The sequence below is a fragment of the Cetorhinus maximus genome, chromosome 12 (genome assembly GCF_964194155.1).
Source record: "Cetorhinus maximus chromosome 12, sCetMax3.hap1.1, whole genome shotgun sequence".
Lineage (NCBI taxonomy): Eukaryota > Metazoa > Chordata > Chondrichthyes > Lamniformes > Cetorhinidae > Cetorhinus > Cetorhinus maximus.
This window is the reverse complement of record NC_135890.1, coordinates 84,563,052-84,586,028: the sequence shown is the minus strand read 5'-3', so window position 1 is coordinate 84,586,028 and position 22,977 is coordinate 84,563,052. Positions and strand designations below refer to the sequence as shown.

Here is a 22,977-nt window from a genome sequence, read left to right as displayed (position 1 = left end):
AAGAAAATTGGAGCCTCTACCATCGCTATCCATAGCTCCAGACAATAACACACATGTAAAAGTGCATGCTGCTATAGGATGTAGGACTTCTGAGTGAACTGTAACACACATCCACCAATAGCTGACATGAGTTCCACTGAGGCCTGAAAAAATGCCACAAATCTGGAGGGGATTGATTACCTTCCCAGAGAGGCTAGCTTGGTCCAGTGTACATCACACCGAATGAGTCATTGGCAAAGACCTAAAAGGCCAATCTGCCTCCCCTATCAACAAAGGGATTGGTCCTTATTTTTTGAGAATACCTAAGATCAGAAGAAAGCAAGGTTGCTTAAAAATATAGGCGAAATCTAGAAAAGAGTCAACAGAGAAACTTATTTAAAAATGCCATTGACATTGATATAGATGTCAAGGAATTTTCCTGTAACAATATTTAAGTGTTTCTTTCTCCACCAGGTTAAAGTGCCATAACAAATGCACCAAAGAAGCCCCACCTTGTCATTTACTCATCATTCATCGTGGAGGTGAGTTTAAACATTCATGTTTTGTAATTCTTATTTGCCTTTTGACTTTGAAATGTTCCACTCATCTATGTCTTTGCTACTCAATGCTGGAGACCAACAGGAAACTGAATATAAAGTTAACAAAGAATTACTGTTGTTTTTGTACCTTCACACTCTTCTTTTAATGATTCATCAGGTCACTTTCCAGTTCCTTTTCCTTATTTTTTTATATTTAAATAACATGGCTCATAGGCGGCTGCCTCTATGAGAGCTCTACCTTACATTGAGAAATCATTCTGTATTTAAGTCATATAGTACATTAATTTAATTAACTGACTATTCTTTCTTTCAGTTTTGTAAACATATAATTATATTTTGCCTGATGTTAAATGCATCCATTTTACTCAGCAAGGCATAGCATGCATAATAGATTTTGAGATAGAAACAGAAAATGCTGAAAATTCTCAGCAGGTCAGGTAGCATCTGTAGAGAGAGAAACAGAGTTGTGTGTCAGGTTGATGACCTTTGCTGTAAATGTTCACTGACCAGCTGAACATTTCCAACAATTCTGACATTTCCGATTTCCAGTATTCACAATAGTTTACTTTTGTTTCAATAAATTTTACGTGTTCAATATTGTAATACAGAATAATGTGACTCCATGGGCAGAAATTACCCCCTGTCGAGGGGCGGGCGTGAACCCGATTGGCGCCACGCCCCCAGTGTGATGCGCACCCGGAAGCGCTGACCGCTCCCTGTGCTGGAGCGGGGGGGATTTCCCTTAGTCAGGGCCTGTGGTCTTTTGCGCTTTCACTTATGAAGCATTGAAGAAAGATTTTTAAAACATTTAAGGACATGTACCCTCATGTGAAACTGTCATGTGAGCTGGGACATGTCCATTAATTTTTTCAAAAATTTTAATCTAATTAATAAACCCTTCATGAAACCTCATCCTGCCCTGGATGAGGTTTCATGAAAAATGTGAAGGCCGCCTGGGCTCTTCGCCTGCCCGCCAACCTTAAGCGTGGACGGGCAGCATTCTTAACAACTTTAATTACTTTCTTAATGGCCTTAATAGGCCTTTGACAGTTTGGCAGGCGCACAGCCGACTTGGCTGCGCGCCCGCCCAACTGACAATCTAAATGACGCGCGGTGACATTGGGCCTGACATCACCACACCTCATTTTACGCGTTGACAAGCGAGCCCCGCCCCCTCTCACCAACCCAAAAATTCTTTCCCATGAGATAGAGATTGAAACACTTTTGTCTATGGAATTCACCTGATAAGTTTTATATTGCTTTTCAGTAATAATTCTGTTTCCGCTGCAATTTACATCGAGACTCTATTTTCGTCTTCATCTGTAAAAAGATTTCTTTTTCTTTGCATGTGGAGTTGCACTCAAAGTAAAGCGTTTTACCAATGTTATGATCCTGTGTAGAGACCAATATCTTTAATTAAAGAAATTTGTGCTTCCAGTTTATAGCTGAAAGGATGACATGTCAAGATTTCACGTTTTAAGACTTTCACTGCAACAGACAGACTTAAAGCACTATTGACTAAACACTATTTTTGTAGGCAACTTATACTTTAAACTTTGGAACAGAACTTTCCCCTTTTATTTTTAACACAACCAAAAAACCCACTTCACAGATATACTTTACACTATCCCTTAAGTAGTCATGCAATTTTCCTGGACCCAGTCCAAAGTGATTCTTAGCTCCCTAGATTTACTTCCATTCTTTTCCTTTCCCAACTTTGTATCTTTTAACCACTGAACTGTCTTTCACAGGGAGGTTTACTTCCTGGCAACTCTCCCTCAAGCTAGGCGAATCTTCCAGCCTCATTTCAAATCCTCACAAAGTTGATCTCTTCAATCCAAGCATGAACTACCACCCCCATTCCTACACAGTGAATTATCGGGACTTTTGGCCTCTAGCTGCTCCCACTGTCTCAGATCCCGGCAAACTAACTCTAGCTGTGAGTTTCAAGGGTATCTTAAAAACCCTTCGCCTCTTAAAGCCCATTTCCATGGCCATGTGAATCGTATGGGCCTTGTATCCAGGTAGAAATGCTGATTAGCTATCCTTGAGACCACAGCTCTCCTTTATCTTGGAGGTAAATGGACAATTTAAAGCACAACTGTTTACAACCCGACATTCTAACACCTTCCTGGGACTTTGGAGACTGGCAGTCTAACTACTGCAAACACAGATACCACTGCCATTGTCTCCAAATGTGCACACCTTACACCTTTGTTCCAGCAAACAATCCAGGCCTCCCTTTAATCTTTTAATAGCCACATCACCCAGGCCTGTTGTTAGGCAAACTTCAGAATAGGTCACATGACCTATTTCATTTTACCCTAAATTAAAGACACAAACCTGAAACATAACAATTTATAAGTCTCATATTTATAACAATAGTCTCTATATCCTGAGCCTCAGTATTGATGGGAAAATAATAATTATGAATGTATCAGAATGTATTATTTGGCTTTAAAATCTTTAAATCAATTCAGGTAGCTGCTGATGCATGCACACTTTCTGAGCTCAATTTTAATTCTGTGCAAGTGGATAGGCTCTGAATGAGTTAAGATCTCTCAGTATTATTTAAAGCAAGTTTCAGAGGAATATAAGTAGTTGGTGTTTCACTTAGCTGGATTTTGCAGAGGTTATGATAGTGAAACTGTCAGGGTCTACATCATTACTCCTCTAAAGCCAACAGCAGCTTCTGGAGTTTGCTCGTGCGCAGTTAAATGCAGAAATCCAGAAGTTGCTGTCAGTAATTCTATTCTTTCCCATAGGTAAACACTTAAACTCCCCTCAGACTACATTCAGATAGAAATCACTGAACTGATGAGAATTTGCCCTTTTATCCTATCAGTCGCTATAAAGATCCTTATAAAAGTTGCACCTTGTTGAGTGAGTTGTAACTGAGTTTTTAACGTTGTACTAAGTTCATAATTACTGCTGAAAACCTTTATGGCCCTAAAAAACTAATTTTATATTTGTTAAATATCTCCATTATGATAGAAAAAAAATCAACATTTTCAAAATAGTTCTTTTAAAATTTTGTTTATGAAATGTTAGCCTCTTACTTAATATCATGTGTATGTATGTCCCAATAATTTATTTTGCTATCTCTAAAATTTAATTAAAAATTAGTCATTGCATTTTACTTCCTGGTTTGCTATCTGTGAGAATACTTCAATCTCATTTGCTGCCTACTCAACTTGATGACATCGTTGTTGTTGAATGCCTGGAGATCCCCTTGGCTTGGTGCTAGATTAAAACTAACACCAGGAAAGGGGAAATCCACATGGCAGAGATCACTAGACCTTTGTGGGCAGCTTTCTTTGAGGTCAGCGGCAAGCGTAGTCACTTTGCTGCTGAGCATGAAATCCGGGCCACTGTGACTATCAAACCATGGGATTTCCGAAGACCAGCATTCATGAGCAGGCTGGTGCTGAATCTGGCTCTCTTATCCCAGAAATTGACACACAAAGCATGGAATATACAAATGTACAACCAGCTTAAAGAAACCAGATACAGTGCAATGCCCATCTCCCAGGATATGGACCAATATGATGGCAATATAAAAGCGACTTTATTTTGTTTGATCTCAGGAACAAATGTTATAAAAGGAAAATAGAGCTACTTTGTCACAAGTCCATTTGGAAATATGTACCACAAATCGCCACCTCTGACTTTCATCATCTGAGAGTTATTTTGAAAACCATAAATGCAAGTTTGTAGTAGGTCCAGATGCTCTTTATCTTTGTTACCTTTGTAAGCAGTAATTATGACAAATCCTTCATCAAAATGCTATACTCATCAAACAGCAGTCATTTGGGTAAAAGCAGCCCCAAGCTCTGGCAACCTGGTCCTTTTGGCTCGAGCAACTACTTTTGCTTATTTCTTATTTCTTAGCTTGTCCTATTGAGTTTTGTGGACATGAAGGTTAGGAAAGTGCTGTTCAAAGAAGCACTGCCTGTTCGGTAAATAAGTAAATCAGGTCACCAAGATGTATTAGTTTAAGCAACCCGAGATACATGCAGCCTTACAATGTATCTCTGCAAGCCTGTTTAAAAGACTTTCTACCTATTCTCAGATGTATTATTCTAACCACAAACACTTTTTTTCTATCAATTGGCCTATTGAGAGAGAACGGATGATCTCACTCAACGTCTTTGAGTCTCTCGCTGACCACGGTAGAGTACCCTATTTGGTGAGATTGAAGCATAGGGAATTCCTCCAGGGAAACTAACAGCTGTCATCAAAATTAGTGTCTCCTGATTAAGAAAAATGCTTAGAAAGCCAAAGCAGAAACAGGCTGGCTGTCTTCAAAATGTTAGCTTGTTAATTTTTCATAATGCTCGTGAAATCTGATGCATTTACAACTTGTATAAAATGTTGCATTGAAAAGCCAAATTGTGCCTGCTAACTCCGGGAGCCATTTTGAAAGTTTCCCCTACTGTAGACTCTGAATATATAGAAATTGATACTTTCCTTGTACCTCCATTTTGAACACAGGATCAGGATGCATATAGATGAAAGGACTAAGATATGCAAATAAATGAAATAAATTTTTTGATCAATGTTGCCTTGTTCTTTATTTGAGGGCACTGACTTTAATATGGGGAGCAGTCATTACTAGTCAGCTAAGTGACTAATTATGGAATAATTCACAAAGTTATGCGTAATAATGTTAATATGTATAGCTTTTTCCTCACTTGTAGCCATCTCTGATTTTCAGCAAGACTTGTGCGAACAGAATCTGTGCCATGTGACATTAATAATCCGCTTAAGAAGCCACCCAGGTACTCCGATTTGCACTCCAGCCAAACACTGCCTAAAACCAACAAAATTAATAAGGTAGGTCATTATATTTGCTTACAGCTCACATACACCAGGCAGATATGTCAGTGAAGATATTGCTGTCGATGTTACGCATTAACCATGATATTTTTGGAAGTGAAAATCAAGCAGGAGATTAGCAATGCCAATTTTATGTCCAGGTATCTGGTTTTAAAATCTACTGTGTTTCATGCACTGATATCCTAGAGGTGAATGAAAGTTATTTGAGCCATCTGTTCAACAACATCAACTTGCATTTATATAGCACCTTTAATATAGTAAAGTATGCCAAGGTGTGTTATCAAGTAGAATTTGACACCGAGCCACAAATGAGATATTAGGGTAGGTAATCAAAAAGTTGGAAAAAGATGTCGGTTTTAAGGAGGAGAGGGAGATAGAGCAGTGGAGAGGTGTAAGGATGGAATTCCAGAGCTTAGGGCCTGGACAGCTGAAGGCATGGCCACCAATGGAACAATGAAAATCAGGGATGTGCAGGGGCCAAAGTTGGAGGAATGCATATATCTTAGAGGATTGTAGCATTGAAGAGGATTACAGAGATATAGGGGCGAGGCCATGGGGTGATTTAAAAAGAAGAATGAGAATTTCACTTCCAAACTTCCTGTGACAAAGGTTGAATCATTTTGTTCAATTTTTATTTATACTGAGTCACAGTACATTCCTCCTCTTTCAGGTGCCAGGCCTAAGAGGGCATTGGTGACTATGGACTTCCATTGGATTGGTCCATGATTATGCTTGCAAAGTATTGCAGTGGTTTGCCGTTGCCTTCTGCAGTATGGTTGACCAGGAAACTCTCCCACTCTTACCACCACTCATAAGGCATATTGGAAGGATTTACAGGCTGGTAATTAACTTATTTGACCACACTATGAATGCACCTTCCAGGGCCGTCAAGTCCCAAAGTAGGACTTGAATTCAGAACCTCTAGCCCAGAGGTAGGAACAGTATCACTGCACCACAAGACATTCCACAGTACATTAGTAGTTTAAAAACCAGTGTAATTCAATATATTTTGATAAGTGTTGAAAGTTGATTCGTTATGTGGTAGAGAGGAGAATCATAGAATCACAAAATGGTTACTGCACAAAAGGAGGCCATTCAGACCGTCAATATAATTACATCTGATTTATTTTGTTAGTAACTTATAATTCCTTATTAAATTTGAATGGTGAGAAATTCTAAATTCAGGAAGTCGTCTAACTCTTCTAGAATATAAAAAGACCTGTTCTGCTTTATTTCAGTTTTGTTCTGTTCAAGATACTGTTTACAAAATCTCACAAGCTGTTGATTTGAAATTCCTGAAAGGGAAAATTTAGTTTGAATTTCCAAGAAACAGTTTGCACAGTGGTAAGAACTCCTATGGAAAACAATATTTGCAAGTTATTTACAAAGGATGAGCTTAGTTTTTGGACTTGTAATGTTCTTCCTTATCCTTCTCCAATCGAGGAGTTAGGTAGAACAGTAAATTTGTAATGATGTTATAACATTACTTATGTGCTTGTTCCTTTTTTAAAATAACATTTAACTGTGATTTTTGCATTCCAATTTATGGCATAAGGAGTTGTCTGCTCAGAAAAATGCAATAGTGTGATATTCAAGTCCAAGTGGAACTGCTTTACCAGAGCTGACCGTTTTATATATGTAGAACTAAGCAGTAAAATGACCTCATGTTCAATTAAGTAAGCGGGTGCCTTTTTCCTGAAATGTTTCCAGAGACTCAGTGCAGGTAGTATGGAAAATTTGACGAATACAAGTGATCACACTTTATTACCTACTAAATGTTTGGAGCAAACTTGCAATAGTACACAGAATGTTAGTGATATGGTCACTAGGCATTGAAAGTTGATTGGTTATGTGGTAGAGAGAAGAATCACAGAATCACAAAATTCGATTAGTATTTTGAGCCACTTTGACCTTGCTGAACTCCACAAAGTGACTGCTATTGTTGAGTTCAGGAAATGGGCCTACACATTTGACAATAAGAAACCCTGTATCATCAACCCTGTCGTCGCCTGATGCCAGATCCATCTGTTTGGGCTTTGTCATCTCATGTTGCCGATAGGGGTTGCAGCAGGTTTGTTATGAGAACTCGCAAATATGAGTTGAAAGGGCTGCCTCAGCTATTAACTCCATTCAAATGTGTTCTATATAGATTCTGACTGAAATCAGTTCTGTCCTTGCAATTATCCAGAATTCCTTCTTAATGGATAAATTACAATTTACATGCACTAGAAAGATAGATGCAATATTTGTTTATGCCCATTAAACTAGCGACACATTATCACAGTGTGCCTGCTATTATAACTAACTGCTGGTGCACTGCCACACCAATTAGCATCTGAACAAGGGGAATCATTAAATAAGGCCTTGTTCAAGTTGGCTTTGCTGCTCTCCAGAAGTGAGTGGGTTGTTAAGTATAGGTTATTGAGCAAACGATGGCTTCCTGCTGAAACGATGGCTGAATCTCATAAACCTGGGTGTCTGAACTGCTGTCACAGCCATCAGTATAAATCAACGCTATCAAGCCTAAAGAGATAGTGGTTTCTCATGATCTGCTGCTGCTTTCAGGCAAGGCCCTAAAATTTATCTGGATCTTTCAATGTGCTTGTTTTAATGACTAGGAAAGTCACAGTCTGGTGACCGCAGAAGTAGACAAACACCAGCCTGTGTCTCTCTAGCTTTATTGATTTTTTAAATTCTGGTGTGATGTTTGGAACAGTAAAAAGCTAAAAAACATTCAATGATAGATTAAACAGATCACATACTCAAGGGAATTCATGTAAATTATGTCTAATATGTTTACAAGTCTTTCTGGCCATATTATATGTGCGTACCATTGTTTATTAGAGAAATATTAGAATTTTATCTTTTTGTTCTCAGCACAGTTGAATGCCAACACAACTTTATAACTTTATTTTTAAAAAATCAAATTATTTGGTTGTAAAGCATTCTGCAGTTCATGCATTTCATGAAATTGGACAATTACCCTTGCTACTTAATAACTTTGTGTGCACTGTTACTGTCCGCTTAGTATCTTCATGCATTATTGCATGTTTTATAGTATAAAATAAGCCTGTTCTTCACAAATATCATTGTATTTAATAGAATTTCTGTTATATTACATTGCATTTGAGCAACATTTTAAAAAGCAAAACTGTGTTGTAAGCACAGAAATTGCTGTTAGCTGCATTAGTAGGCAAGCACTTAACATTTTATTGCTGAATTCAGAGTTATTTCTTGCTGAAAACTGGATCCGGATTGGCACAATTTATCATACTTTTGACAAACCTAGCATGAAGAAATGATAACATTTTCAGCAGCGTTCGATCCTCTACGCAACCCACTGAATGGCACTGAATCATGATAGCAAGTGCAATTTAAATTGTCAAACACATTCCAAGCTTATTTTGCTTTGCAGCTTGGATAATATTTAGTTCGTACTCTGAATTGGTTAAGCTGTAACATGAAACATGAATAATTTACAAGGGTGATATTTTTCAGGAAGCTGCTCCTCAGTCATACACTAATCTGTTTAACCATCTGTGAACGATAAAAATCACAGATGGTGGTACCAGCTTAAAGTCATGTACATCTTTATTGCTTAAAAAAAAGTGTTGACAGCTTAATGCAAATTAGGCACTGGTATCTTTTTTATCAATGGAAACTTGTGAATAAAAAAGAAATCTGTCAAAACTGTTATAATTAGCAGGTAGCATGTAGCTCTGTGGTGTCTGCCAGACGCCCCTCCCCTCCCCTCCCCCCACACCCCGCAACCTCAACAGTATATCACCTCTGAAGTTACCATCTTCCATTGGGCTGCAGCCCCTTGCTTCAATGTCTATTTCTCATGTGTGGTGCTTAACAGTGATTGGTGACAGGATAACCTCATAACCCAGCCAGTAATGTCCTCATCTCAAGGCCTTGGAGAGAGTGCAGAGGGGATGTATCAGAATGATACCAGGGTTTAGGGAATTCAGTTATGTGGAGACACAAGTGAAGCTGCGATTGTTCTGCTGAGACCAAAGGCATTTAAGGGGAGATTTAATAGTTGCTCAAGATCATGAGGAATTTTGAGAGGGTAGATGAGGAAAAAGTGTTTCCATTGGCAGTAGCCAAAGGACAGAGATTTTAAATAATTAACAAAAAATCCAGACAGGAGCTGAGAGGATGAATAAATAAAAATAATTGGTATAATCTGCATTATACTGCCAGAAAGAATGGCAGATATAGGTTCAATCGTAACTTTCAACAGGGAGTTTGATATATTCTAAAAAAAAGAAAATATTTGCAGAGTTATGGGGAAAGAGCAGGGAAGTGAGACTAATTGGCTAGCTCTTTCAGACAGCTGGCACAGACAGGTTGGGCCAAATGGCCTCCTCTTGTCCTGCATGATTCAGCGAGCTCTGCACATGTGCACTTTGCACCAGGAGTTTCCTGCTAACTCGATTCAGATCTGAGGATTAAGGATGAGATTTTCCTGGATGCTTACTTGTGACCTCTGCTGAAAGTGCACCAGATGAGAAGCAGCATCAGGCTTGGTTCTGTAATTCTCACGTGCTTACTGACTCTGCAGGCACATGAACAATATTCACTTGTGTGAAGTGGAGGAGACTTGCTGGCACTTGTGGAATTGTACCCTTCTAAGTATGGAGAACAGTGGGGGAACAAGTGACTTGAAATCACAGTCATTGCTGCATAATTTCACCAGTACAAAATTGGTAAGGTAGTATTAGCACTGATATGATACAATCAGAGTATAAATACATTACCAACATACCAGTATTTTAAAACCTAGCCTCTTTAAGACTGTGATTACTGTTTTAATTTATTAGTATCTTATGTGCCAAATACTGAATACCATTCAGTTACATATTAATATAATGCATCTGCTGGAGCCACAGATCAAATAATTGACTTAAGTGGAAAACTGATCTTTTCAGCGATAATCTTAGAATTGCATTATTCTTGAAAATGAACAAAGAAGTGCAAGCAATCACTGAGCTTTAAAAAATGCCAAAAGGCACTGAGTATGACTCTTAAAAAGCGATTGGAATAGAATTTATGTTTACAAATTTTGAGGCAATTATAAGCTGTGAGTATGACAAACAGTATACCTAAGTGGTTATAACCTGGTCCTCTCCCAGTGTCGGCCTATAATTACAGACTTTTATTCTTGCTGATTATATAGAAGTACACCTAAATTACAGCACAGAAACTGGTAGTTGGGTTTAACCAGTCCATGGTGTTTATCATCCACACAAGCCATGGTCCCAATCCCATGTACCTGCTCTGTTTCCATAACTGTCTAGCACACTTTTCCCTTAACCACCAATCTAACCTATTGTTAAATGTTCACATGGGCTGGAATTATCCGGGCCCTTTGGGGTGGGTTGAGAAGCAGAAAGGCAGATAAAATGGCATGGCATGGCATCCAGGGGAGGGGCAGGGTGGTCAATGTCTTCCCACCGTCATGCCATTTTGCCAGCGGTGGGAAAGTTTGTGGTTGAACAACACCAAGAGGCCATCTGAGCCACTTAATTGGCCAATTAAGGGCCACTTCTTGCCTCCGTGGGGATTTGGCCCACAACTGGAGGACCCGCTGCTGTGTGGTGGCCTCCCAACAAGCTTGGGCAGGGGACCCTCCTTTATGGACACTCCATGGCCTCTTAATTTGCCAGTGGTGGCCAATACCCCACTGCCGGCCAAAGTGGGGGTCAGGTCCTACTTTTGCCCCCAGCAGTGGAACCTCTGCAGCTCAGTAAAATTCAGAAGTCTCTTTTTCAATTACTGAGACTGATCACATGTTCTACAACCTTGCAGCCCATGTTTAAAATATGTTTCCCCTGCTCTCTGTCCTAAATCTCTTTAATTTAATCTAATGATTACATCCCAGTGTTCTAGAGCCATCTCAAATCACTCGAAACAGTCCATTCTGTCTCATCCCTTCAAAATTTTAAACACATCTATTGAATTACCCTATAATATTTTCTGTTCTAATGAAAATTGCCCTAACTTTTAAGTCTTGACTTACTTCTGTATTTTGTCATGCTCGTCACATCCTAGTAAATTTGTGCTGCACCCTCTCTATGGTTTCAACATCCTTCCTTTGTGGAACTCATACAGTACATAGAACTCCAACTGTAGTCTTAGAGAGCCTTTATATAGATTGCATCTCAACTTTTATATTCTGTACATGTTGCCATAAACCCCTGTATTCCATTAGTTTTTGATGTGCTGCTTTTAATGTCCTGTGAACCTGAAACCCCAGGCACCTCTGCTTCCCACATCACGCAGCTTTCCCCCATTCAAAATATAATTTCGGTTTTTTAAAAAACAAAACGTATCATCTCACATGTACAGGCATCAAATTCCATTACCACATTGTTGCTGATTCTTTCTCATCAGTATCCCTTTGCAACTTTAATTGAAAAGCAGAATACTGCAGATGCTGTAAATCCGAAATAAAGGGCAGAAAATGCTGGGAATACTCAGCAGGTTATGGCAACATCTGTAGAGAGAAGCAGAGTTAACATTTCAGATCTGTGACCTATTCAAAACTATCCCAGCCACTGGTAAAATTGCAGTGAGGGCAGGGAAAATGAGTGGGTAGGGCCGCCCGCTGGGTTTAATGTGTGCCCCCACCTTCAAACCAGTCAGCAATGAAGCATAAAATCCAGCCCACATCCCTGAATTCATGCATAAAACTACAGCAAACAGTCTCCCATATACAGCAGGATTATCTCTCCGGCGAAATGCAATGATTGGAGGATTGGTAATACAAATTATGTGTGTAAAATAAATCCCAGTCTTTTACAGCATCCCAGTCTCCAGGTGCAATTGACAGGACAACTATTCTGGCCGGGACTTGTGGTGTCACCACATGCAGTCTTGGATAATTGCATGCTCTTTCTTTTCTCTTTGCCTGCAGGATCACATACCTGTCCCTTACCAGCCGGATTCCAGCAGTAATCCTTCGTCAACCACGTCTTCAACACCATCCTCTCCAGCGCCGCCTCTACCTCCCAGCGCGACACCTCCTTCACCACTCCACCCTTCACCACAGTGCACCCGGCAGCAGAAACAATTCAACCTGCCAGGTACAACACTTCAGTGTTCCATATGTTTAGTCGAAAGGTGTCGGAGTAATGGGATCCTTTTTCCGAGTTTACTCTGCTGTCGGGGAGCCATTACAGATGGAGAATTGAGAACAGCATGTCCCATTCTTCCCTCTTCCCCAACGTTTTTCTGGCAAGGCTCCCTGCTGGCAGTGCAAACACGGAACATCAGTCCCAACGTGTTTTATTTAAACAGAAAATGATAGAGATGCACAGCTGATTAACACTGCAGGTGGAACCCATCATCTGATTCAAATGAGGGGCTTCCACAAAGAATGTCAGCTTATCTTTTTTTGTGTTTTTCCAACATGTTTAAAACATTACTGGTCAGTCCTATAATATTTGTCATTTTTCTTCTTGTTTAAATTATAAGGGTTATGTTCAAATCCCCCACACCCAATGGGGGACCAAAGCTCTCAGTAAGCATAGTTCATAATTAACGATGGGTCATTTTGAGTGTAATTTAATTCGGACTAAGGAGGCTTGCCTTTTGGTTAGAGAGTTTGCAAGAGCTCCACATCACCTCCTTTGGGGAAAGCCCATCACACTAAGTGCCAGTCAAGTGGCCAGTGGTGGGCCTTCCCCGGGAACAAGAATCCCGAGGGCAGAAATCCTAGAGGCCTCCTTGCTATCAGCGCCACTGGGGGGAGCAGTGATGGTTGCCAGTAATGCTCCCACCAGAGGCCCAGAATAAGCATGGCTCTCAGAGAGGTCCTCCTTTCCCATTGTCTGGTCGCACAATCAGGCACTGGTTGCCTTTGAATGAGGGACTTCCCCCCCACCCCCAGAATTTGCTGTTGGGTTTGTTTTTCAGGCTTCCCACGTGGCAACTGCCCCAAACTGCCCCATCAGCTGCTGGTTGGACACTATTTGCCCACTCAAGGACCTCAATTGCCATGGGCATGGGAAGGCCATCCACAAGCCTTTCTACCTCAGACTTAAATGGGGCAGAGATGGGAAGGTGAGTGGGTCCTCGCCTAGCACCCTCCCACCCAATTAAATGCCCCCGCCTCCAAACTCATCTTGGAGGGGGCGATTAAATACTGCCCTTTATCTCCGATTCTCCCATTCCCTGGGAGTGCAGCTCTCCACTGCAAGTGCAGCCTCACAGAATTACCCTCATGTCAAATTACTTCAGAGTTTGGTAAATACCACAAAATAAAATTCTAATAGGTCACAGACAATTAATGATTGTCCTCATATACTAGAACAAACAATTGGGTAATTGTTTACAGAGCATGGCTTATTTGCAAATATAATTTGTTTATGTGACCAGTAGGGAAATCCTAATTGCAATATCACATTAATCCAGAAAAGAACTGGCGTCAGAACAAATAAAAATATACAGTGAGCAGTCTTTCTCTGCACATTTTCTTCTACAATGCCCTGTACATCTCAATCACTTGTCATGTCTTATCTGATTTTCTGGAAAGCCAGGTTTGTTGAGCACTGGACTCAACTTCCTGAGATCGAATCCTGCCAGGGTTTTTACTCAACATTTTATAATTGTAAATATTCCAAGGAGACAGATCCTTTTCATGTGTTTTATTTCTCTTTCTCAAAATGTACTTATCTACAATCACGTCTCTGACAAACTTAGAAATCATAAAATGTTTGACATCAACATTCTCCCATTTTTATTTTCATTTTGTGTCTGCTCGCCTGTATAAAAAAAACGATTCCAGATTACAATTTACAAAGTATAACAAATTTTTGCAGTGAGTATTTTTCCATGTCATGAGATCCTCTATTCTGGAATGTTCTAACTATCAGCATCTTACCCTAACATTAAATGAGAGTAAATGACTATCGCAATGCTGAAGGAGGGAATGAGTTTTTTCATCAAAAGATTAATTTCTCTTACTTAAGCTGCTTCAAATAAATCAATAATTGACACAGTCTGATGATGATTTTATGTGAAAATGACCAAAAATGTTAATATATGACAATGTTTGATAGAACAAATATGTTTCAATTAATAAATAATATCTGGGACTGTTCATACAGATATATTGGATCTTAAGTTTGCTGTTAATTGCAATCTACAGTATGAGCCCATGTGTAAAGTGTATAGAATTTTTTCAAATTTGAGGCAGCAATTCCTGCACAACATGGTAAATCAGATTACATACCTGAAATAAGACTCTTTGAGGTTTATGTTTACTTCTGGGTGTACAATTGAAGAAGAAAGGGGGTGAAATTGGCCTTTGGTGGAAGAGAAAAATGGGTGATAGTAACTGGGCACCATGTCCGTTTTTTCTTTTCCATAATGTGTAACTGTTTTCCCACAGCATGTGTAATTTCCATAGGTTGCTTCATTGGACTGCTGAGTTTGAGTTTACTAGCTAAGGTTGGAAGCTTCCTCTGTGCATGAGATATAGTAAAACCCCAAAAGACTTCCTTATGTACGAGGTTATAATTTCCTTATACAATGCCTACTGCATGGAGGGTACCAACCCCATTAGTCTCTACTGTGATAACCGCTTTGACTACGTTTGTTGTGACAGAATCAAGATCAAACAGTGAAAGTGTTCCTTGTGAAACAGTTTCCTGTGGAAATGTTGAAAAAGACCGCCTTGCTCTCCAAACAAAATAAAAGTGCTCCATCCTCATTGCTCCCGCAGCGTCATTTTTCAGGTTCTTCCCTCCCCCACTCCCCATCCTGGCCCTTTTTGGACTCCGGCGACACTTTTCTCTTTGGCTTTGTTGCATAAAGCTGACTCCAACAGCTAGGAGCACGCCTGATCTTGACTGGTTTCCCGCAGACACATCCCTTTCTCCATCACTTCAGTCACTTCTCATTAGGACATGCAGTTGCAATGATCCCCATCACATCCCTTGAAGAGCAATAAGCAACAGATTTCTCAAAGGAAGCTTGAGCTTGGATGTTGGCTTTCTCCCATCACCATCATAAAATCCACATGTAATTATTTCTAAAAGTGGATAGAAATTTGATTCACCACCAACAAATTCTAGCCGCAGATTTTTACACATTAGAAGATAAACGGCCACCATAAATTTGTGAAGAAATGGAAATACGAAAATTGACAGTATAAGCCAGTGTTTTGTTCCTGTTTGATCCTGGTCACCAGTTTGTTGGATCCTGTTCACACGCTTGTGTAAGTGGTGGCCGATTTGGTACTAATAATAGAGTTAAGTAGCAGATACTTCACAGGTAGAAACCCTGTGTTTATTTACAAAGATACTCAGCAGCAACTAAACATGTGCTTACATTTCAAACTCTATGTCTGTACACTGCTGCTACTAACTACTGACGACAGACTACTAACTACAGAGGTAGCCCACGCTACTCTGTTATTGGATCCTAAGATCACATGATCTTCTATTATAACATTCTTCTTAAAGGTATATTACACATCAGATTACCACAGTTCTTTCAATCATGAAATGATATAATACTCTGAGGTGATTGAGAGGAGTGCGCCATATTGTTTTGAACATTGGGATGACCCAGATGGACTGCAGAAGCTTCTTACAGTGCTGCCCATCCCTGTATTCCTAAACGTCTAAGTCCTGACAATCCACAGAACTATTCATGCCGGTGTTGCAGCCTGCAGTTTGCACGTTGGCTGACGACCCTCAACAGCGTTGAATCTATCATATCTCACTTGGGTCAGCTGACAGTGTTGTTATCTGAGAGCAGATCCTGTGTAACACGGGAGAACTACTTTTTTTTTCTTTATTCTTTCATGGGATGTGGGCGTCGCTGGCAAAGCCAGCATTTGTTACCCATAGAGTCATACGGACTCGAAATGTTAACTGTGTTCCTCTCCGCAGATGCTGTCAGACCCGCTGAGGTTTTCCAGCTATTTATCTTTTTGTTCCTAATTGCACTTAAATTGAGTGGTTTGCTCAGCCATTTCAGAGGACAGTTAAGAGTTAACCACATTGATATGGGTCTGGAATCACATGTAGGCCAGACCAGGTAAGAACAGCAGATTTCCTTCCCTGAAGGACATTAGTGAACCAGATAGGTTTTTGTAACAATCGGTGATAGTTTCATGGCCACCATTACTGAGACTAGCATTTCCAGATTTATTAATTGAATTTAAATTCCATCAGCTGCCATGTTGGGATTTGAATCCACATCCCCCGAGCATTAGCCTTGGCCTCTGGATTACTAGCCCAGTACTGAGTGCTACTCCTCTCACCCCGAGAACTACAGACTCATGCCACAAAAAGTTCAGTGACCCAGTGAGGACAAACAGGGTAACAGATTGGACAGTTTACCTTTTTTCTTTGCCTTGAGCATCTAGTAGCACTGGGGAGTGGTTGGACAGCACCCTTTGTAGTGTCTTTCTAACACTGGGGGTCAAGATACGGACATTTATCTCTTGGCTTTAGTCATCTGATAGCTGTAGTTACACGAGCCAACCTACTGATCAGTGGAAGCACATGGGGGGATTTTCAGTGAGCTGTGGGATTGGGCAAAGCAGTGGGCAGACTTGCAATCTCGCCCTACCGGCCTTTGTGACAGTTTGGCACCACAACCCCAACCCCAATCTGTTTTTAGAGAGGCCAGGCCAGAGTCAAAATGGCTACCTGCCCGCTAGTGGCGGGTAACCAATTGCGAGAGAGGCCTATTAAGTTCCCTTTCCCATGCTGACTGACATTTCTAATCAGCATGTGGGCTTTACACGTCGGGCCGAGAAATGGCCACTGAGTCAAGATGGCTTCATAGCGAGAAAGATGACGGTATGATTAATCCCACCAGAGACCCCCCACCCACCTCCACCTTCATCCATTGTGGCTGCTGAGCCACTGCTGTGACTGCTGGCTGTCCCATCACATCCAGGTAGCTGTGCTCTTTTCAAATTTTAAAGGGCTGAATTTTCCCCCTATCTGGGGGGGGTTGTGCAGGGGTGAGCGGTAGCGAGAGCGAACCTGATCGGGTCCGTGCCGCCAGTTTACATGGGCGGGCCAATTAAGGCTGAGCGCTCCCTGTGTGTGGGCAGAGGGGATTCCCTGAGTCGGGGCTTGCATGCGCGAAAGAATGCAGAAATCTCCCTGAGGCACAGAGGTGCCTCAGGGAGATCAGTTTAAGGTTTTAAAATTTAAATAAAGGAAAAAAAAACTTTTAAAACATGTCCCCTCATGTGAGTGTCACATGAGTTGGGACATGTCAATGAATGTTTAAAATAATTTTTATTGAATTTTAAAACACTTCATGAAACCTCATCCCACCCATAGATGAGGTTTCATGAAAAACACGAAGGCCATCTGGGCTCTTCACCTGCCTGCCAGCCTTCAGGTTGGACGGGCAGCTCATTAAACTGTTTTAATTAGTTTTTAACAGGCCTTAATAGGCCTTTGACAGTTCGGCGGGCGTGCAACCGAGTCGGCTGCCCGCCCACCGAACTGAAAGTCTAAATGATGCACAGTGACGTTGGGACACCCGCCCCCGCTCGCCAACCGTAAAATTCTTCCCAAAGAATCTGACCTTTTCTTCACATTGTGACACCACATCCGCGCCCTCCCCCCCCCCCCCCCGCCAACTTTCTTCATTATGAATTGGCAGTTCTCCACTAGACCTGAGTGTTGGACGGCGTCACACTGGCCCTCTAGCCTCAGGAGCCTGCCTGCCATCCTTAGTTGGAAGGCGAGCCTGCTCTCTGGCCATTAATTTGCTGACACTTTAAAAATTGGGGTCGGCATCCCGTGGACGCGATGTATGGGGCTGGGAAGCGGAACTGGCTCTGACATCGTGTTCCCGATCCTGGAATGGAAATCCCACCCACAGATACCACAGCATACCCACAACATACCCACAGCACCCAATACTGTTCTGTCTCAGAGCAACAGCACATGCTAAGTGCCTGGTCTGCTCTCTCAGATCATTCAACGTGCATATCAACATGCTGACATAAAACTGACTAGACACTACCGACAGAAACAAATTCAGTAGCTGGTGCCCTCCAGGGCTTAGTTAAGGGCCACCTCCAAATCATGAGCCTTTTGTAGCACAGGATCACCACTCATGATACTCTCAAGTTGCACTGAGGAGAAGCGATGGAATAATAGAAAGAAGTGCCCAGAGGAAGCAAAGTGCAATGGGAGAGTAGGAAGACTTAGATTCTCTTTTGATTTGCTTCTCATCAAGCCTCTCATTTCAAATTTAGCCATTCATCAGATTATAATCGTATTTTGCCAATTTGCAGCGTCATGTAGACCAAGGAGATTTAATGTGATGTAATGACATGAGTGCTGGATTAATAATGAGTGCTGGATTAAAGGATTTGCTATTTCTCCCAATCATCCACCATAACTTTATAGCAAAGATTTGTGGAATGCCTGCAGCGTAAACAGCATTCATGCCATTTCTCTGGGGTTTCCACGAACCTTCCATCAATTGAGTGATCAGGAGCATCCTATGTAAATTCAACCCCCAAGTGTGAACATACAGAGCATTACCTATCTGAAGTATCTGCCACGTATAATATTTTTCATTTGTACTCCAAACAATCCGAGCAGTAACACCTTCAAGTGGTATAATTGCTGAATAACTACCTTGGATGCAGGAGGGTTTTACTTTTTGAGAACAAAAGTAGTTTCTCTTCCCCTGAAGACAGCTGTTGAATCAAGTGGCCAACCTTCTCTTGAGAACCAAGACAGCAAGTGTAAGCAAGTTGTTCAACAATGAAGGATTACGCAACAAAACCCAGTCCTGTCACCACCTGATGTCCATACTTCACAGAATGGAAATTGAGTGGAAATTTTCTCCTTCCTAAGCTACTAAGACTAATTGCGGTACACCAACTGCCACCTTGGTTCAGGGGTAGGGCATTGCTACAAATTTTTGGTTGAGTCTTGCAAGCGATACCCAGACCTGGGGCTGGATTTTATGGCCCCCCCACTGGGTGTATTTTCAGCAGGGAGGCACGTAAAATACAAGGGGTGCCCAGCCCACCGCTCCCCCATCACCGAGCTGTCCCCAACCATATTTAAATAAAGAATTAAAAATCAATTGACCTTATTACCAAGCCAATTGATCAGAATATTTCACTGCTCATGCCAGAATATGGTTGGCGTGGACAGGCAGGCGGGAGTGGGTAATACATATTTTGAGGCCAGGCTGAACAAGGGCGGGAAAGAAGAGGGAGGCACATCACTCAGGGAGTGCCCTGTGTACACTGGGGGCATCCTCTTCCCCCCACAAGATGACATTCCCCTCTTCATTCCTCACCACTTGCCCTCCAAAATGCTTTTCCCTGTCCCTGAGCTCTTGGATCCCTCCTTGACCTAAAAGCCCGGGACTTAATTGTCTCCAGCAGCCATCATCATCATCTTCTCCTCCTTGCAGTTCCAGCAGCACCCACTACTGAGCTGTGGCGCTGCAGGGACTGCAATCCGATTGGCCAACACCTCTCGAGGGCTAGACTTCCTCCCACTGAGGGGTAGAAGTCCCACTCCCATGTAGTTCAGCCCCCCGACAGTTTGTTATGGCTGTGGGATGGGCTTCTTTCCAGTGCATTGGTTGCCAGCTGACTTTCCTTCCAGGAGGGGTGAACAGTCCCCATACCACACCACCACTCCACCCCCCATAAAATCCAGCCCCTGTTTCTCTTTTCTGATGAAAGGTCATCCACCTGAAACTTTGGCTCCGTTTCTCTCCACATGTGCTGCCTGACCTGCTGAGTTTTTGCTGCACTTTTTGTTCTTATTTCTGGTTTCCCTGTTGCTGGCAAGGGTTTCCTCAGAAAAGCCATTTTTGGAAAGAGAGGGAGCCTCAAACAGTGTGAGGCTGCTTATTTGGATATGCAAATACTAGTGGTGGTAGAGGCTCCAATGTTCTTTCCAGCACATGGCTGACCAGGAATCTCTCCTGCTCTTACTGTCTGCTTTTGCTGTATGTTGGAAGGATTTGCAGTTTGATACTCAACCTGATTGGCTGTGTTCTGAATGCTTGCTATCAAGTCCTTGGGTGAAATTCAAATCCAGAGCTTTATAGGGAGGAACGCTACGCACTCCGCCAAAAAACCTCCATTAGCACAAGTACACAAACTTATTTCTAGGTTCAGATTTTGTGGTTTGTTCACAAATAGCTGGTTGAACAAACTGATTTACACATATCCTGTTTGAAGAAACAAATAAATGTATAGAGGAAGAAAACCTCCATGCTGGTGCATTGCTCTCTCCAATGTTGCTGCTTGAGTTTCCCACTTTTACAATGGGGAGTATATTGTACCTGTGCTGGAATCCATGTGCATCCATTTTATTGTTGGTATATTTTAGTGTGATCTTGTAAACATGGGCGATATCTGGTTTTATTTTAACTTTAGTCATGAATATGTCAGATCCTAGACAATCCAGCAAAGTGGAAGTACATCAAGGGGTATATAATTATGCATTTGGCTCCTGCCAAATGAGTGGCATGTGTCTAATCACTAGCACTCATTGAGGATTATGTCCATGTTCATTAAAAGCCTAGTTTTAAAATTTTATCTGATCTCTGATGGTCCAGTGAAGCTCCCCATTGAAGTTTGTTCTTGATGGCCTAATTCAGCTTAGGCTCCTCAGTAACAGCCTAACCTTCAAATAAATGTTAATACTCTCCCCTGATAATAGTCTCCCAGCCTGTCAAGTGATTTGCTATTCTTTTCTATGGTAAATCATTGCTCAGAAGCTTTCTTTACAGCTTGTGTTCTCCCGAATGCAGTTCCTTCCTCCAAACTTTGTGTAAAATGTATTTTTACCTTGCTCGAGCTTCTAAATCAACAGAGTCTGCTGATAACAAAACATGCGTGCCCCGTTTTATCACTCATTAGTTTAAGCCATCAGTTGCTGATCTATTTCCTTTGGCACTTCACTCATTCTGTTGACTGACCATTTTTGATCTGTGTACATAATAGTTTCAAAGTCATGCTGTTAAGGCTCTTAAAACACCTGATAACGGGTTTGGTTTCCAGGTACATGCCCACAGCTGGATTTTCCAGTTACATCAGTGAATGACTAAGGTTCAACTGAAGAAGCTCCAATCAATGTGGAAAATAAAATAGGTTCTTTCTGGGAGATTTTGATTTTTTTAAAAATCAAAAACCTCCAATTTCAAACTGGCCATTTTCTTCAAAGCCCTCTCTTCCATTAGAAGTTGTTATTTTTGATAGCCATCCAATTGGGATACTATCCATCAATTCACCATTTTTTTTAAGTTTCACTTTTGAAAGAAGATACGTGACAACATCCAGCTCTGTTCATAATTGCACTTGAATGTTTTGTGCATTTGGCTGTTGATATCCATTGTAGGTTTTCTTCGTAACCCACGGGAAGCTGATGTTACTATAACAGCAAAACAAATGACTGCGATTAGCTGGGACACAAATAGTTTCTATGGTAACAGGGAATAGGACATCGGCAACATCAGAGATTGTATAAAAGCGACATTAATTTGACAACAGATTCTTTATCTGCACAACAAAATCTTGAAATGATAGTAATTTTCAGTTTTATCCTTTGGGATAGGGTGGTCAACTTTTAAGTACAGTCAACATCCATCTTAAATGGGTTTTAGAATGTTGCTTTTCTTCTAAATCAGGTATACTCACTAACATTCGGTTGAGGGCAATCACAAGCAGTGACTTGCTTGAGGGTCACAGCCACACAAGCCCACCACAAGGTAACTCCATTTTTAACAATAGCATCTGGTCTGTATTTACATTCTTAGAAGTAAATATATTACCACCCAATTTTCTGTTGTATTACCGAGGTTCGAGATAATCCCATAATTTGAAGTATGCTTCAATCTGAAGGCTCAAAATGTTGAGGGTTGTTTATGTGAGCGCTATGTGATAGCATGGTATGTTACAAACTCTGTTCATTATGACAGTCAGAAAACTCAGTGACAGTCCAGCTGGAAAACATTTCATTGACTCACATATGCCCTTACACAGTGAGAGCCAGGAGAAGGAACAAAGGAGTGCAATGTATCCTTAGTGCTCTATTTAAGTGTAGCCTCATTAATAGTATGACATCACTTTGAAAATAGTAGAACTTAGTGAAAGTGAGAAACACAGTGATCTGAAGAATGCCAAGGAAAGAAAATTAACAAAAGGAATCAAAATATGTTGATGACATTTTCTATCCTATTTTGTTGTTGTATGTTGCTCTAGTTGAGTGCATATTCAGGCAGATTTTATGAATTTATGCTCCTGGCATGGAGTTTTGCACTGGGAATTTAATGAATGGAAAACTGTAAAGGACTGCTGACCTCTCCACCTGAACTCTCAATATGCTTTTCTGGCAAGTGACATTCAGGGTTGGGAAGATGAATTCATAAGATCTACAGTAGGATTTATCTGCATGTCAGAGCATGTTTGTGGCGTGTGTAGCTGAGCCACTGCAGTGGCAACGCATCAGTTCCCCTTGGAAATTGACTTGTGATGAGAATGGGATGCATTTTCCCAGACCCGCCTTTTCAATCTAATAACGTGATGACCAGGAGTTTTCACTAAGTTACGTTTCAACACATT

At 41.1% G+C, this 22,977-nt stretch overlaps 1 protein-coding gene across 1 annotated transcript in view; it reads left to right on the top strand.

The window, feature by feature from the left end:
• Positions 1-467: 467 nt before the first annotated feature.
• LOC144687212 (kinase suppressor of Ras 2-like) overlaps positions 468-22,977 on the top strand; it is a 153,055-nt gene continuing 130,545 nt past the window's right edge. The window contains exons 1-3 of the mRNA XM_078552983.1: positions 468-521; positions 5,257-5,375; positions 12,304-12,472. The gene's annotated coding sequence lies outside the window, so the exon portion shown is untranslated. The remainder of the gene's footprint in view (positions 522-5,256; positions 5,376-12,303; positions 12,473-22,977) is intronic.